At 42.1% G+C, this 14,964-nt stretch overlaps 1 non-coding gene and 1 pseudogene across 1 annotated transcript; both read right to left on the bottom strand.

The window, feature by feature from the left end:
- Window positions 1–2,300: 2,300 nt before the first annotated feature.
- LOC122929780 lies at window positions 2,301–2,439 on the bottom strand. Its single transcript, XR_006388007.1, has one exon. It is a non-coding gene; the product is annotated as a U4 spliceosomal RNA (small nuclear RNA).
- Window positions 2,440–14,419: 11,980 nt separating this feature from the next.
- On the bottom strand, window positions 14,420–14,575 carry LOC122929796 (annotated as a pseudogene).
- Window positions 14,576–14,964: the final 389 nt, after the last annotated feature.

Raw genomic sequence — 14,964 nt, 5'->3', positions numbered from 1 at the left:
GCAAGGAGAAGGAGACATGAGGGGCGACGAGTGGTGAAAAATAACCCCACATACTAAACTAGAAAAGCGGCTTGCAGTCATGTTTTGGACTACCCCCGGTCGCTGAAGATGCTTCAAGACAAGAAGGCACTCTAGCTAAAGGATGATTTCAGTTTGCTAATAGAAGGTTGTGCAGTTTGCCTGGGTTTGGTCTATGCACTTCAAGAACATGCTCTTGGCTTCCCTGAGGACTGCTTGGCAATCGGACGGGCTGTGTGTTTTTTGGCTCAAGGCCATGTACCTAAGACAAGGGGAGAAAGAAGACCAGAGAAGTTAGGCACTCGCCAACGGAGAGTGGGGAGGACCAACAAATGACTTCACCATCCCTGTTCTACCCCAGGCCCCACATTCACCTCCTGTCGACCCGGTCTCTTTAGAGCTCCTTGGACAGGATCTTTTGGATGTCTTCGGTGGCGGTGAGGAAGAACTTGCACTTCTTGTACAGGTCAGGCTGCTTGATAGAAAGTTTGGTGAAATGCATAGTGTACTTTATGAACCGCCAGATTACCTGGATGCAGTTGAGACGAGTCTGGTGAGAGAGCTTGGCTTCTAAGAGCTTATCAAAGTAAGAGTGAACCTTCTCAATGTCGTTGACAAAGTCCAGGTAGGCACGTTGTGGGTTCATAAAGTATAGGAACCGGGCAACCGAATCCACCTCCTGCCTGTGATTGTTCAGGCCGAGCGTAGACTTCAGGTAATTGGAGTAAGGTTTCAACAGAGGATCCCCAGCGGGATGACGGTTGTACAGCCCAGCGCCCTGCATCCTCTTCCGTGCAGCCCCTTTTCCTGTAGTTTTCAAAGTCCTAGAGGCAGGGAAAGAGGATGATGAGAAAGAGTAAACAGTCACGGTGCGACCATGAAAGTCAAGGTTCACCACCGAGGGTCGTGTGCCCACCTGGGAGTGCGTTGAAAGAATTTCTCATCATCGTTTTCATCTGGAGACCCGGTTACAGACAATAGGTCCACGGTTCCTGAAGGGGCCAGATCCGCCTCCACTAGGCTCAAGGTTCCTGAAGCACCCTCCTCCACTGGGCTCACAGTTCCTGAGGAAACCTCCACCACCACTGGGCTCACGGTTCCTGAAGAAATCTCCACCAGGCTCAGGGTTTCTGAAGCCCCATCATCCTCCTCCACTAGGCCTGATGATAGCTGATGGTGGTGCACCGGCTGGCAATGTTCTTCAGGGAGGTCTTGGAAGATAGCAGACTGGATTGGATCTCATCGCCTGTGCTAAGTTACATGCAGCATCTCCTCAAGTGCGTCGATAAGTCTTTGTACACTTTGTGACAGACTGCACACGTGAGGACAGTCCGGTACTGACTTGGAGAGAGATAAAATTACAATATAAACATGGGTATGACAAATCACACATGCCAGCTTAGTGCTACTCTCCCAGGGTCTGTGGGATACATTTGAACCCCCTCACCCTTCTTCACTTGAACCCTGGACCCTCAGATTAAAAGTCTGATGCTCTACTGACTGAACTACCCGGGCTCTCTGCAGAGTGATTGAAGTCGTGACTTTTTTACCGACTGCGTTTCCCTTCTTTATATAGCTCCACCTTTTACCATACCGTGCACTAGTACCTGCTTCCTAGAATTATAAAGGGAACTTTCACATATGTATTAGGGGATTACATTACCAGTGACTTTCTGGTGATAGCACCAGGAAATCATCTGAGGAGCATGTCAATTACAAATAGGGGTTCGAGATCTAGAACAGAACACTGGCCCCAGTTTGATATACAAACTGTGACTGACCTGTCAGAACATGTTGGGCAGCATAGTGGTTCTAGCCCTCCAGCACCACTTTTTCCAGATCTTATATGAACCTCTGCATGACGTTTTGTAAAACGCAGGTAATTATAGCTCAGTAAAACCTGTATCAATCTGCTGTTGAAGTCACGGAGACGATATATAGACAACTTCGCTTTCTAAGGCAAATTATTAAGCTGGATTTATGTGAACTTTTGAGCTTGTAATCACCCTCTCTGGCCATGACACCCTATCAGCAGCAAGTTCTTGGCAAATCTGAGGGCAAAACCCAGAGTCTAAAGATGCCACCTGTGAGTGCACCCTTATAACCATTTAACGCACTGATAGTATACTTGGTAGAGACGTTATGATGCCTATAACAATGCAACAGGAAATTTGAAACCCAAATAGACAAAAATACCATAAAGTAGTCATACACAATGACAGGCATAAATTACTTAGGTAGGCTTCTCAAGCAAGTTCTCTAGTTTTCACAGCATAATCCAGTCTCCTCAGAGACTATCAAAAATTGCCAATGCTGACTGTATTTCAAGTCATCATGGCGGGGTATTGGGAAAAGTTTTCAACTAGCAATAATCACTCGTCGGATTTATTTAATTATTTTCTTTTTCCTCAGTTCAAAGACCCTTGATAATCACACATCATTTCAAGCAAAATGAATCACAAAATCGAGGCCTTAAAAAACATAATCGGGAAATTCCTAAAACAAATTTGTTAGTCAAGATACCTCAAAGAAGTCTTTTCCTTTGCATAATCTTCCAAATATCCTCTGTCTTATCTTGTCCATTTCTTTTCTTGTCAACCAAATAAACTGTAAACAATCTTGATAAAAAAAAATCTTCTGCAATCTTCAGGAGAAAGAGACAAATGCTTAAAAACTAGAAGATTTCTTTTATTCCATAAAACTTCTTTAAAAATACTAAAAATAATCCAATAAATACATTGGGTATTAAGATCTTGACCAACTAAAACACATTCAAAAGAAAAATTGTAAAGACCTAAAAGCGCTATAAAAAATCTTTCTAACATCTTAAAACATTGTCTGGCAAAAGGACAGCTCCAAAAAACATGCTGAATGTCCTCAATGCCTCCACAACCCACTCTTGGACATTTATTTGTCACTGGAATCCCTCTACCATATACTGTAACAATGCTCTGGTTGGGAGACGACCACGTGATGACAACCAAACAATGTATTTTTGTTTATTTGTTACACCAAAACCATAAAAAAAGTTTCCACGTCTTACTTGGTTGTACATTACATCACATAAAACCTCTTTACTTTTAAAATGTTGCATAATTTTATCTTTCTCAGGGTTACCCAAAGAGCTTAGTTCATACTGATCATTAAAGAACTTAAGGACCACATAAAAGGAAGGCAGTACAAATGACATTGGTCTCCTCAAATCCTTTTCACACCAGCCCCACTTGATAAAAAGCCATCCTGCTAAATATCTGCACATATGAGATGTTCTAAAAGAGCGCTTAAAAGTCTTGAAAACATTTAAAAAATAATGCATTTTTAGAAATAAGTCAATTCGGAAAATCATATCCTCCCATTCTGCTACTGCTCATTACAATTGTCCTCTTCACTTTCTCTATATTTGATCACCAAAAAGCACAAAAAGCTCGTCCAAAAGTCCATAACTGTGTAGGTGGAAAAATCACTGCTGTACACAGTAGCAAAGGGAGAATCACAGTCTTTATAATTAAAATATTCCCTTTCAGTGACAAATTTATCAATTTCCAAAAATGAATCTTCATATCTACTTTCTTTTCCAACTCTTTGTAACTACTCTCTCCTTTAAGATCTTTACTAAAAACAATCCCCAGTACTTTCAGTTCATTCTTTTGGATCACACCTTCCACCTCCACATCCACCTTCTTACCAAAATTACATAGTTGAGTTTTACTCCAATTAATTGACATCCCTGCTATACAACAAAATCTTCTTGTATGCAAATGAACTCTATTTAAATCTGCTTGTGAACTACAAATAAAGACCACATCATCCATGTAGCCCAGGGACTTCACAGTTCCTCCATTGCTACCAGGGATCAGAAAACCATCCACACACTTGTCCCTCTGCACATTTTTCAGTAGAGCTTCCATAATGCAAATAAAAAGTATTGGAGACAGCGGGCATCCCTGCCTCACACCAGATAATATCCTAATATTCTCCCCAACATGACCATTAATCAAAATCTGACTGGTAACACCTTGGTAAAGCCCCTTTATAATTAGCAACAACTTCTCAGGAATCCCCAAGCGTGCAAGTGCCGCAAACATGAACCTATGAGAAACCTTGTCGTATGCCTTCTCAAAATCAATAGATTCAGCCAATAAAACCCCATTATTAACATTTGTATGATACACAATATCCCTTAAAAGCATCAAATTATCAGAAATCCTCCTACCCGGTACTGCACAGATCTGATACTCCCCTACCATCAAGCCAATCATTTCTGACATCCTATCCGCTATGATTTTGGTAACAATTTTGTAGTCACTATTTAACAAGGATATCGGGCGCCAGTTTTTGATATCTCTTTTATCCCCCTTCTTATGCACCAACGTAATAACACCTTTCTTCATAGAATTTGATAAAATACCTGTGTTAAAAACATATTGCACAACCCGAATTACCTCCTTTCCAATAAAATCCCAGCACACCTTATAAAACTCAGCGGGGAGGCCGTCCGAGCCTGGAGTTTTCCCTCTTGCCATCTTCTCCACAGCTCTTTTGACCTCCTCCTCCTGCACCTCATTATTTAAAACACAAATCTTCTCATCAGGGATATTATTTTCTAGAATCATACAATAGTCATCTATTTCTTTTTTGCTAGCTTTACTTTCATTACTGAAAAGATTTTTATAAAAGCCGGTAATCTCATTCACCATATCAGATCCGGTTGCTTCACCTGTTGATGTTAAAACAGACTTAAAACAACCTATGGGTCTAAAACACTTTTAAAAAAAAGCAGGTAACAGTAGCAGGGCACACCAGACACTTAATGTCACACGGAGGGTTAATTTACAAATTATTTATTAGAGATAGTGACATATGATAATTAAAACATATTCAAAAATGCTAAAATGCTAAAATCCTATGGAAATCTTAAAACATATAATGTCCTTGATTGTGTCCGATGGTAAATAAACAAAATATTGTAATAAAAGGTAGTCTTTCTTGAGAGTTTTGTAAACTCACACTTTATTCCTTATTAAGACCGAAGTAGAGGAATTGGTCAGGTGAGATCGTTGAGGGAGTAATCACTCCAATAGTATGGCAATACCGCTGGGTTTTTTACTGCCTGCTTACAAAATAGACCGGATTGGTTTACTCACTGTTTCAGTTGATACCGGACCCATTTACCTCACTCGTGGCGTCCCACGTATAGTAAAGGTGATGTTGGCAGTCAGGGGCGTAACTAGAAGTGACTGGGCCCCACAGCAAATATTTGTAAGGGCCCCCCTCAGCGCGCTTCGCACCTCCCTCCTCCTGTGTAAACCCCACTCCTTTGGCACAGTGTAGCGGTATACTGTATATTGTGTGGCACAGTGTAGAGGTATACTGTATATTGTGTGGCACAGTGTAGAGGTATACTGTATATTGTGGGGCACAGTGTAGCGGTATACTGTATATTGTGTGGCACAGTGTAGAGGTATACTGTATATTATGTGGCACAGTGTAGAGGTATACTGTATATTGTGTGGCACAGTGTAGAGGTATACTGTATATTATGTGGCACAGTGTAGAGGTATACTGTATATTGTGTGGCACAGTATAGAGGTATACTGTATATTGTGTGGCACAGTGTAGAGGTATACTGTATATTGTGTGGCACAGTGTAGCGGTATACTGTATATTGTGTGGCACAGTGTAGAGGTATACTGTATATTGTGTGGCACAGTGTAGCGGTATACTGTATATTGTGTGGCACAGTGTAGCGGTATACTGTATATTGTGTGGCACAGTGTAGAGGTATATTGTGAGGCACAGTGTAGCGGTATACTGTATATTGTGTGGCACAGTGTAGCGGTATACTGTATATTGTGGGGCACAGTGTAGAGGTATACTGTATATTGTGTGGCACAGTAGCAGTATACTGTATATTGTGAGGCACAGTGTAGAGGTATACTGTACATTGTGTGGCACAGTGTAGAGGTATACTGTATATTGTGGGGCACAGTGTAGCAGTATACTGTACATTGTGGGGCACAGTATAGAGGTATACTGTACATTGTGGGGCACAGTATAGAGGTATACTGTATATTGTGTAGCGGTATACTGTATATTGTGGGGCACAGTATAGAGGTATACTGTACATTGTGGGGCACAGTGTAGCGGTATACTGTATATTGTGGGGCACAGTGTAGGCTATATGTGCATAACATAAACATACTCCACATGAACACTTACAGTTACTTGGCTTGGCCCTTGGGGATCTCGGACGCCACTTCCACACTTTGGCCGGGGGCTCGGCGGAGCTGATGTTGTGCTTTATCCGAATGAGAAAGATTTTATAATAAGGATTTGGAGAAGGGGCAGAGGGATAGCAGAGCAGGGAGAGGCTGGTGCTGCTACTAGGGGGTCATACCATGGGGCAGTAATAAAACCCACCATAATGCCCCCCCCCCCCAGTAGTAATAATTCTCCTTATAATGTGACAGTGCAAAAATACCCCCTTGTAATGCCCCCAGTTGAGCTAATGTCCCCATAGTGCCCCCATAATGTGCCAGTATAAAATACCCCTATATAGTGCCCCCAGTAAATTCCCCCATAGTGCTCCTCTCCCCCCTTCCTGCTAGTGCCCCCCAAAATGTACCAGTATAAAATGCCCCATATATAGTGCCCCAGTAGATGCCCCTCAGTGTCCGGCCTCTGATAGGCTGCCGGCCTAGTGTCCCCCATAATGCCCCCCAATAATGTGCCAGTAAGTGCCCCCATCATGTGCCAGTATCAAGTGCCTTTCCCCCCCCCACATGTCCCAGTATCATAGTGCCATCTCCCCCCATGTGCCAGTATCAAGTGCCTCTCTCCTTCCCACCCCCCATGTGCCAGTATCAAGTGCCTCTCTCTTCCCCCCATGTGCCAGTATCATAGTGCCATCTCCCCCACAAAAAAGTGCCAGTATTAAGTGCCTCTCCCCCCATGTGCCAGTATCATAGTGCCATCTCCCCCCCCCCCCCCCACTAAAAAGTGCCAATATCAAGTGCCTCTCTCCCTCCCCCCTCCCCATGTGCCAGTATCAGGTGCCTCCCCCCCCATGTGCCAGTATCAAGTGCCAACCCCCCCTCTCCCCTCCAGGTGCCAGTATCAGGTGCCTCCCCCCCCCCTATGTCCCAGTATCATAGTGCCACCTTCCCCCCCCCCACCACCACAAAAAAGTGCCAGTATCAAGTGCCTCTCTCCCTCCCCCCCCCCATGCCAGTATCAGGTGCCTCTCTCCCTCCCCCCCCCCATGCCAGTATCAGGTGCCAACCCCACTCCCCCCCATGTGCCAGTATCAGGTGCCTCTTCCCCCCCCATGTGCCAGTATCAGGTGCCAACCCCCCTCCCCCCCCCCAGGTGCCAGTATCGGGTGCCAACCCCCCTCCCCCCATGTGCCAGTATCAGGTGCCACTGCCAGTATCAGGTGCCTCCCGCTCCCCCATGGCAGTAACAGTCGGGTATTAAAAAAAATATAATAAACACTTCTACTTACCTCCATGTCAGCGATGCGATGCAGCCTCTTCCTGTGTCCCGCCTTGTATTGTGTCCCGACCTGTATGTCCTTATATGGACTCAGTGCTTGTATTTCAGAAAAGAGTCTGCTGGGATTTGAACCCACGACCTTCTGCTTCAGAGGCAGAGCAGCTAACCACTAGACCATACCAGCTGCCTTGCTGCTGGCTGAAAAAATATGAGACTTCTACTGTTATAGCTGGCTAAGTGTACATCTATACACATGGCAGCTGCTCATATATAGAGGTGTAGCAGAGCTGAATGTGCTGAGACAGCTGTCATATACAGATATAGCAGTATCTCAGATATATCTCTATATGACAGCTGTTCCAGCACACTCAGCTCTGCTATATCTCTATATATGATAGCTGCCCCAGCAAACCCAGCTCTGCTACATCTATGCATATGACAGCTGCCCAAACACACCCAGCACTGCTATATCTCTATATGACAGCTGTCCCAGCACACTCAGCTCTGCTATATCTCTATATATGACAGCTGCCCCAGCAAACCCAGCTCTGCTACATCTATACACATGACAGCTGCCCAAACACACCCAGCACTGCTATATCTCTATATGACAGCTGCCCCAGCACACTCAGCTCTGCTATATCTCTATATATGATAGCTGATCCAGCACAACCAGCCCTGCTACATCTATATATCTCTAAGTATTGCTATACAGTAGATAGATATATAGAGATATAGCAGAGCTGAGTGTGCTGGGACAGCTGTCATGTGTATAGATGTAGCAGAGCTGGCTGTGTTTCGGCAGCTGTCATGTGTATAGATGTAGTAGAGCTGGGTTTGCTGGGGCAGTTGTCATATATAGAGATATAGTAGAGCTGAGTGTGCTGGTGCAGCTGTCATGTGTATAGATGTAGCAGAGCTGGGTGTGTTTGGGCATCTGTCATGTATATATGTAGTAGAGCTGGGTTTGCTGGGGCAGCTGTCATATATAGAGATATAGCAGAGCTGAGTGTGCTGGTGCAGCTGTCATGTGTATAGATGTAGCAGAGCTGGGTGTGTTTAGGCATCTGTCATGTGTATAGATGTAGTAGAGCTGGGTTTGCTGGGGCAGCTGTCATATATAGAGATATAGCAGAGCTGAGTGTGCTGGGACAGCTGTCATATAGAGATATAGCAGTGCTGGTGTGTTGGGGGCAGCTGTCATGTGTATAGATGTAGCAGAGCTGGCTGTGTTTCGGCAGCTGTCATGTGTATAGATGTAGTAGAGCTGGGTTTCCTGGGGCAGCTGTCATATATAGAGATATAGCAGAGCTGAGTGTGCAGGGACAGCTGTCATATACAGATATAGCAGTGCTAGGTGTGTTTGGGCAGCTGTCATGTGTATAGATGTATTTTTTTATTTATTTATTTTTTCCAGTCAGTTGTAATGCAGCCTTTATGGCTGTGAGGGTAAATGCTTTGCCACTGATAGATTGGAGGTTGTGGGTTCGAATCCCAGACCAGGAGACTTTAGCAGACAGTAAGATTAGATCACACTAGCGGCTGCTGTGAAGTGGCCCTGAACACAATATTTAACTAACTTGAAAATAAACTGTCACACACGCTGCTGGAGGAGCTGGAATAAGCTCCGAAACGCGTATGGTAACTTAATCCCATGAGAAACAAATACGGCATTTGAGGATAAAAAGCGCTTGAAGAGAGGGATCGGTGCTCTTTTACTTTGATACCCAGGAAAGCTGGATACTTGCTGTTCTTTGCTGAGATTGGTATTTTCTGACGTAACTCTGTAAATCTGGACAATTGTATTGAGGATTAGAGTGACCAGACCATCTCAAAAATAACGCATCGACACCCGACCACCGAGGATCCCGAGAATCTTCCAACATTACCGCAACAAATCAAACCGCACCGCATTACTGCCAACATCACCTTTACTATACGTGGGACGCCACGAGTGAGGTAAATGGGTCCGGTATCAACTGAAACAGTGAGTAAACCAATCCGGTCTATTTTGTAAGCAGGCAGTAAAAAACCCAGCGGTATTGCCATACTATTGGAGTGATTACTCCCTCAACGATCTCACCTGACCAATTCCTCTACTTCGGTCTTAATAAGGAATAAAGTGTGAGTTTACAAAACTCTCAAGAAAGACTACCTTTTATTACAATATTTCGTTTATTTACCATCGGACACAATCAAGGACATTATATGTTTTAAGATTTCCATAGGATTTTAGCATTTTAGCATTTTTGAATATGTTTTAATTATCATATGTCACTATCTCTAATAAATAATTTGTAAATTAACCCTCCGTGTGACATTAAGTGTCTGGTGTGCCCTGCTACTGTTACCTGCTTTTTTAATTGTTCCAGAGGACTGGGTGAATCCTCCTGCAGGTGCACCCATACCATTCTGGAGCAGCTGGTGAGCCCTCTCTAAGATTTAAATTTTAACCCTACTTTTAAAAAAAATATCGGGAACACTGTTCATTTTCTTCCATATGCTGTATTTTTGCCTGATACGCTATATTCTTCCCTCTGTTTTTCAGATTTGCCTTTATTTATTCTTGAATCTGCAAAATTTCTTGATCCACTTCTAATCCTATCGGTCTAAATTTATATAAAGCCCCCCCGTACGGACCGTTGTATGGAAAAGATTAACGGTCAGGGAGCTCCCTCCCTTTCCCATCGGAGGGCTGCTGTGCCTTTGCAGCGCCCAGACAGGATGGTGTCACAGAGGGAGGGAGCTCCCCTCCTTCCCATTCCCCGTCTGCTCAGTTGTGGCAGACGGGGAAGGTTCCCATGGCAACAGGACACCTTCTCAGGCATCCTGCTGTCCATGGTGCTGAACAGATCTGTGCTAAAGGCATAGATCTGTTCAGACAAAGTGTAAGTAAAATACAGTACAATACACTATATAGCGTACTGTACTGTATTATACAGACATCAGAACCACTGGATCTTAAAGAACCAAGTGGGTCTGGGTAAAAAAAAAGTTAAAAAACACATTTATCACTGAATAAAAATAAAATAAAAAAAGAATACACTACACATATTAGGTATTGCTGCGTCCGTAACGACCTGATCTATAAAACAGTCATGTGACTTTCCCCGCACGGTGAATGCCATAAAAATAAAAAAATAAAAACTATGAGGAAATTGAAATTTTGCCCACCTAACTTCCCAAAAAAGGTAATAAAAGTGATCAAAAAAGTCGTATGTACGCCAAAATAGTACCAATCAAACCATCACCTCATCCTGCAAAAAATGAGCCCATACATGAGACAATCACCCAAAAAATATAAAAACTATGGGTCTCAGACAATGGAGACACTATAACATGATTTTTTTTTTTGTTTCAAAAATTATATTATTGTGTAAAACTAACATAAATAAAAAAAGTATACATATTAGGTATCGCCACGTCCGCATCGACCAGCTCTATAATAATATCACATGACCTAACCCCTCAGATGAACACCGTAAAAAATAAAAAATAAAAACTGTGCTAAATAAACAATTTTTTGTTACCTTACATCACAAAAAGTATAATAGCAAGCGATCAAAAAGTCACACGCACACCAAAATAGCGCCAATCAAACCGTCATCTCATCCCACAAAAAATTAGACCCTACCCAAGATAATCACCCAAAAACTGAAAAAACTATGGCTCTCAGACTTTGGAGACACTAAAAAATAAATCAGTTTTGAATACCTTAAGGGGTGTAGTTTCTAGAATGGGGTCATTTTTGGGTGGCTTCAGACCTGAACTGGTCCTTGAAAAGTGGGTTTTTGAAAATTTCTTAAAAAATTCAAGATTTGCTTCTAAACTTCTAAGCCTTGTAACATCCCCACAAAATAAAATGTCATTCCCAAAATGATCCAAACATGAAGTAGACATATGGGGAATGTAAAGTAATAACTATTTTTGTAGGTATTACTATGTATTATAGAAGTAGAGAAATTGAAACTTGGAAGTTTGCAATTTTTTACAAATTTTTGGTAAATTTGGCATTTTTTTTATAAATAAACATTATTTATTTTTTACAAATTTTACCAGTGTCATGAAGTACAATATGTGACGAAAAAACAATCTCAGAATGGCCTGGATAAGTCTAAGCGTTTTAAAGTTATCACTACATAAAGTGACACTGGTCAGATTTAAAAAAAATGGCCTGGTGCTGAAGGTGAAAATGAGCCCGGTCCTTAAGGGGTTAATTTCCAAATTCCTTTGCCAAATATGATGGATTCATTGACACTGATTTCAGCACAAACAATCTTATGATCGGAAAAGGAAGTCATCATTAGAGAATACCGATTCTCATTCAATCTCATTCACTATATCAGATCCGGTTGCTTCATCTCTCGATGTTTAAACAGACTTAAAACAACCTTTGGATTTAAAACACTTAAAATATATCGGGAACACTGTTCATTTTCTTCCATATGCTGTATTTTTGCCTGGTACACTATATTCTTCTCTCTGTTTTTCAGATTTGCCTTTATTTCTTCTTTAATCTGCAAAATTTATTGATTCACCTCTCTAATCCTATCTGTTTAAATTTATATATTGCTGCCAGCTTGGATACAAGAACAGCAAACTCTTAAAATCTGACTGACTGTACACAGAGGAATCAAAAACTTGCTTAAAACCCATTAATACTTCCTCTTGCTTTAACAATTCAAAATTTAATTTCCAAAATCCTTTACCAAAGATGATGGACTCATTCACACTGATTTCAGCACAAACAATCTTATGATATGAAAAGGGGGTCATCATTGGAGAACAACGAGAAGCTTTAACGCCTTCTGACACCAACACATAATCTAAACGAGATTTGCAGCGCCCACTATCTGCAAAATATGTGAATTTTTCCTCAGTGTCCACCATCAGCCCCACATCAGTGTAATGCAAGTCTTGTATTATATCATTTAGCACAGTTGAGGAACCGTCCACCCTAGCTTCAACAACGCCTTCTCTATCTTTGACAGATCTAATGCAATTAAGATCACCAGCTACCACTGTAAAATCTCTGCCAGGCAAATAAAACTTTAGAGTCTCAAAAAAAGGCAACCGTGCTTGTTTCTCAGCAGGAGCATATATGTTGAAAACATGGATCCTTTGTCCTAAAAACTCCAAGTTTAAAATCATAAAACACCCAGGTAAAACAATTTTACAGTCTAAAACAACAACATGACTACTTCTAATTAAAATACCAACTCCTTCACTTTTATTATCCAAACCAGTTGACCAAAAGGACTGTCCTTTCTTCCATTCACTCTCATGAGGACATGATCTTATTGCACATTCCTGTAAACATATAATATCAGCTTGCACATCCTCCAAAAAATCAAATACTGCTGCCCTCCTGACACTGGAGCAGATGCCCCTCACGTTCAGTGTGGCTACAACAATACTCATCATCACAAAAAATATTATTTTCTGAAACTTATCCATCATGACTCTGATTTGCTGTCATACCCACCAATCTTTCTACTCAAGCTGTGCTCAACATCAGGCGACCCCTCAGAGGAGTCCCTGTCACTATGATAAATTCCAGGATCAACAGTATCTTCCTGCCTTTCTGACCAACTACCACCTGTCTTATAATGCTTTCTTTGGGAACCAATCGCCATATCTTCATCAATATCTATCTCTTCTTCTTTGCTATCCAGTTCACCCACCTCTTCTTCACTCTGCAATTCCTGCTGCCCTGGCGTAATCGAATCATCCCCACTTCCTTCCTCCTGACACTCCATGTTTTCACCTTCTCCATAACCTTCAGCTTCCAATAACAGGGTCTAGACATATATCTTCCTTACCTGCTGCCTCAATAGAAATGCTTCCTTCAAACAAAGACACAAACCCTGTCTCCACCTTTTGTCCACCATTTTGAGCAAGAACCTGAGTCTCCATTTTCGATTCATTAGCAGTTTCAAGGCTCCCCTTTTTACCAGCCGACGCCTTACCTTTTCCCTCCACTTTTCCTTTACCATCACCAGTGACAATAACAGAAACTCCTGAAACCTTTTCATTACTCTTGTTTTCCTGATTGCATTTATTAGGAAACTCTCTTCTTGCTTCTTCAACCTTAGAACCTCCAACAATATCAGCATATGTTTGCTTCGCTTTCTTCCAGACAAAGCATTGTTTTGCTAAATGTCCACCACTCCCACATACATCATATGCCTTAGAAGTCTAACAATCTTTAGCCACATGCCCAATCTGGCCACAATTTCTGCAACACTGACCATTTACAGGACAATTTGCTTGGATATGCCCTCATGCTTTACATTGTCTGCAGAAACTAATCTGACCATCGTAAAAACAAAAACCTCTCTCTCCTCCAATAAAAAACATGTGGGGTATACTTTTAACACCATGTGGCATATTAACATCCGGTTTCAAATGAACTAAGTATTTCATTTTACAGTTCAGATAACCATGCTTACTCCTCAATCTCTCCACAAATTCCAAATCTGCACAATATCTTGCCAAGAACATACTCACAACCTCACCAGGTACCTTGTACATATGAACAATAACAGTCACCTTTTTCTTCTAAAAAAGTGGTTGCACTGATACTTTCCTCAAAGTTTTATTCTGTCCTTCTTCTTTCACCTTCTTCAGATTCATGAAAACACGTTCACATAAGCTTGCAGAGACAAAGGTGATATATCATAAATGCCTTGGCGAGGAAAATCCTGTAACCCCAATACCTGATCTACCTTAAGGTAATCCAGTTTCTTCAAGACATCATGCACGATCTGGTCCAAACCAACCTCCTTCCGATGTTTAGTCGCAACAAGAAGTTGCACGGTATCTTCCAATCCTTGAGCCATCCTGCAGGTCAAAAACATGCCAACCCACAATAAAACTTGAAGACCCCAGGGCCCCCCGCAAGGAGGACCCTGTAAGATCCCTCTAACCCAAGCACCAGCAGAGTCTCTTCAACTAGTCCTGAGTCAGAAAATAGCAACAGATAAATGAATAGCTTTTCAATCAGCAATAACCACACCTCGGATAAACCTCATGGGCTATGATACTGCCATTGCGCAAATCTGAGATTCTACTAGTGAGGCATAGAAGAGCTAATACAGTGTAGTGATTAAACCTGTGGAGAAACCCAGCAGTCAGTAAATGCAGAGCTGGGAATGGATATGCTAATAGTTCATGAATACATTGTGGGTGGGCTGTTGCCCCGGGCTATAGAGAGCTGAATATTGACATAAAATACCTACTCTTTTGTCCACTTTAGCTCTGTGTCAATAGTTTCACTAGATAGCCTTCCTGAAAATACTAGAACCACACTATGTGGGTAGTGCCACACATAGTGTGCCCAAAACTAATTATGACAAGGAAATAGTGCCCCTGACAGTAATAGCGCCACATACATAACGGCCCCTAAAAAGTGTAGATATGGATACAGTTAAATGTCGCCATTTCCTGGGG

This window comes from Bufo gargarizans, chromosome 2 (genome assembly GCF_014858855.1).
Source record: "Bufo gargarizans isolate SCDJY-AF-19 chromosome 2, ASM1485885v1, whole genome shotgun sequence".
Lineage (NCBI taxonomy): Eukaryota > Metazoa > Chordata > Amphibia > Anura > Bufonidae > Bufo > Bufo gargarizans.
The sequence above is the reverse complement of the archived record's forward strand: the minus strand, read 5'-3'. Positions and strand labels throughout refer to the sequence as shown.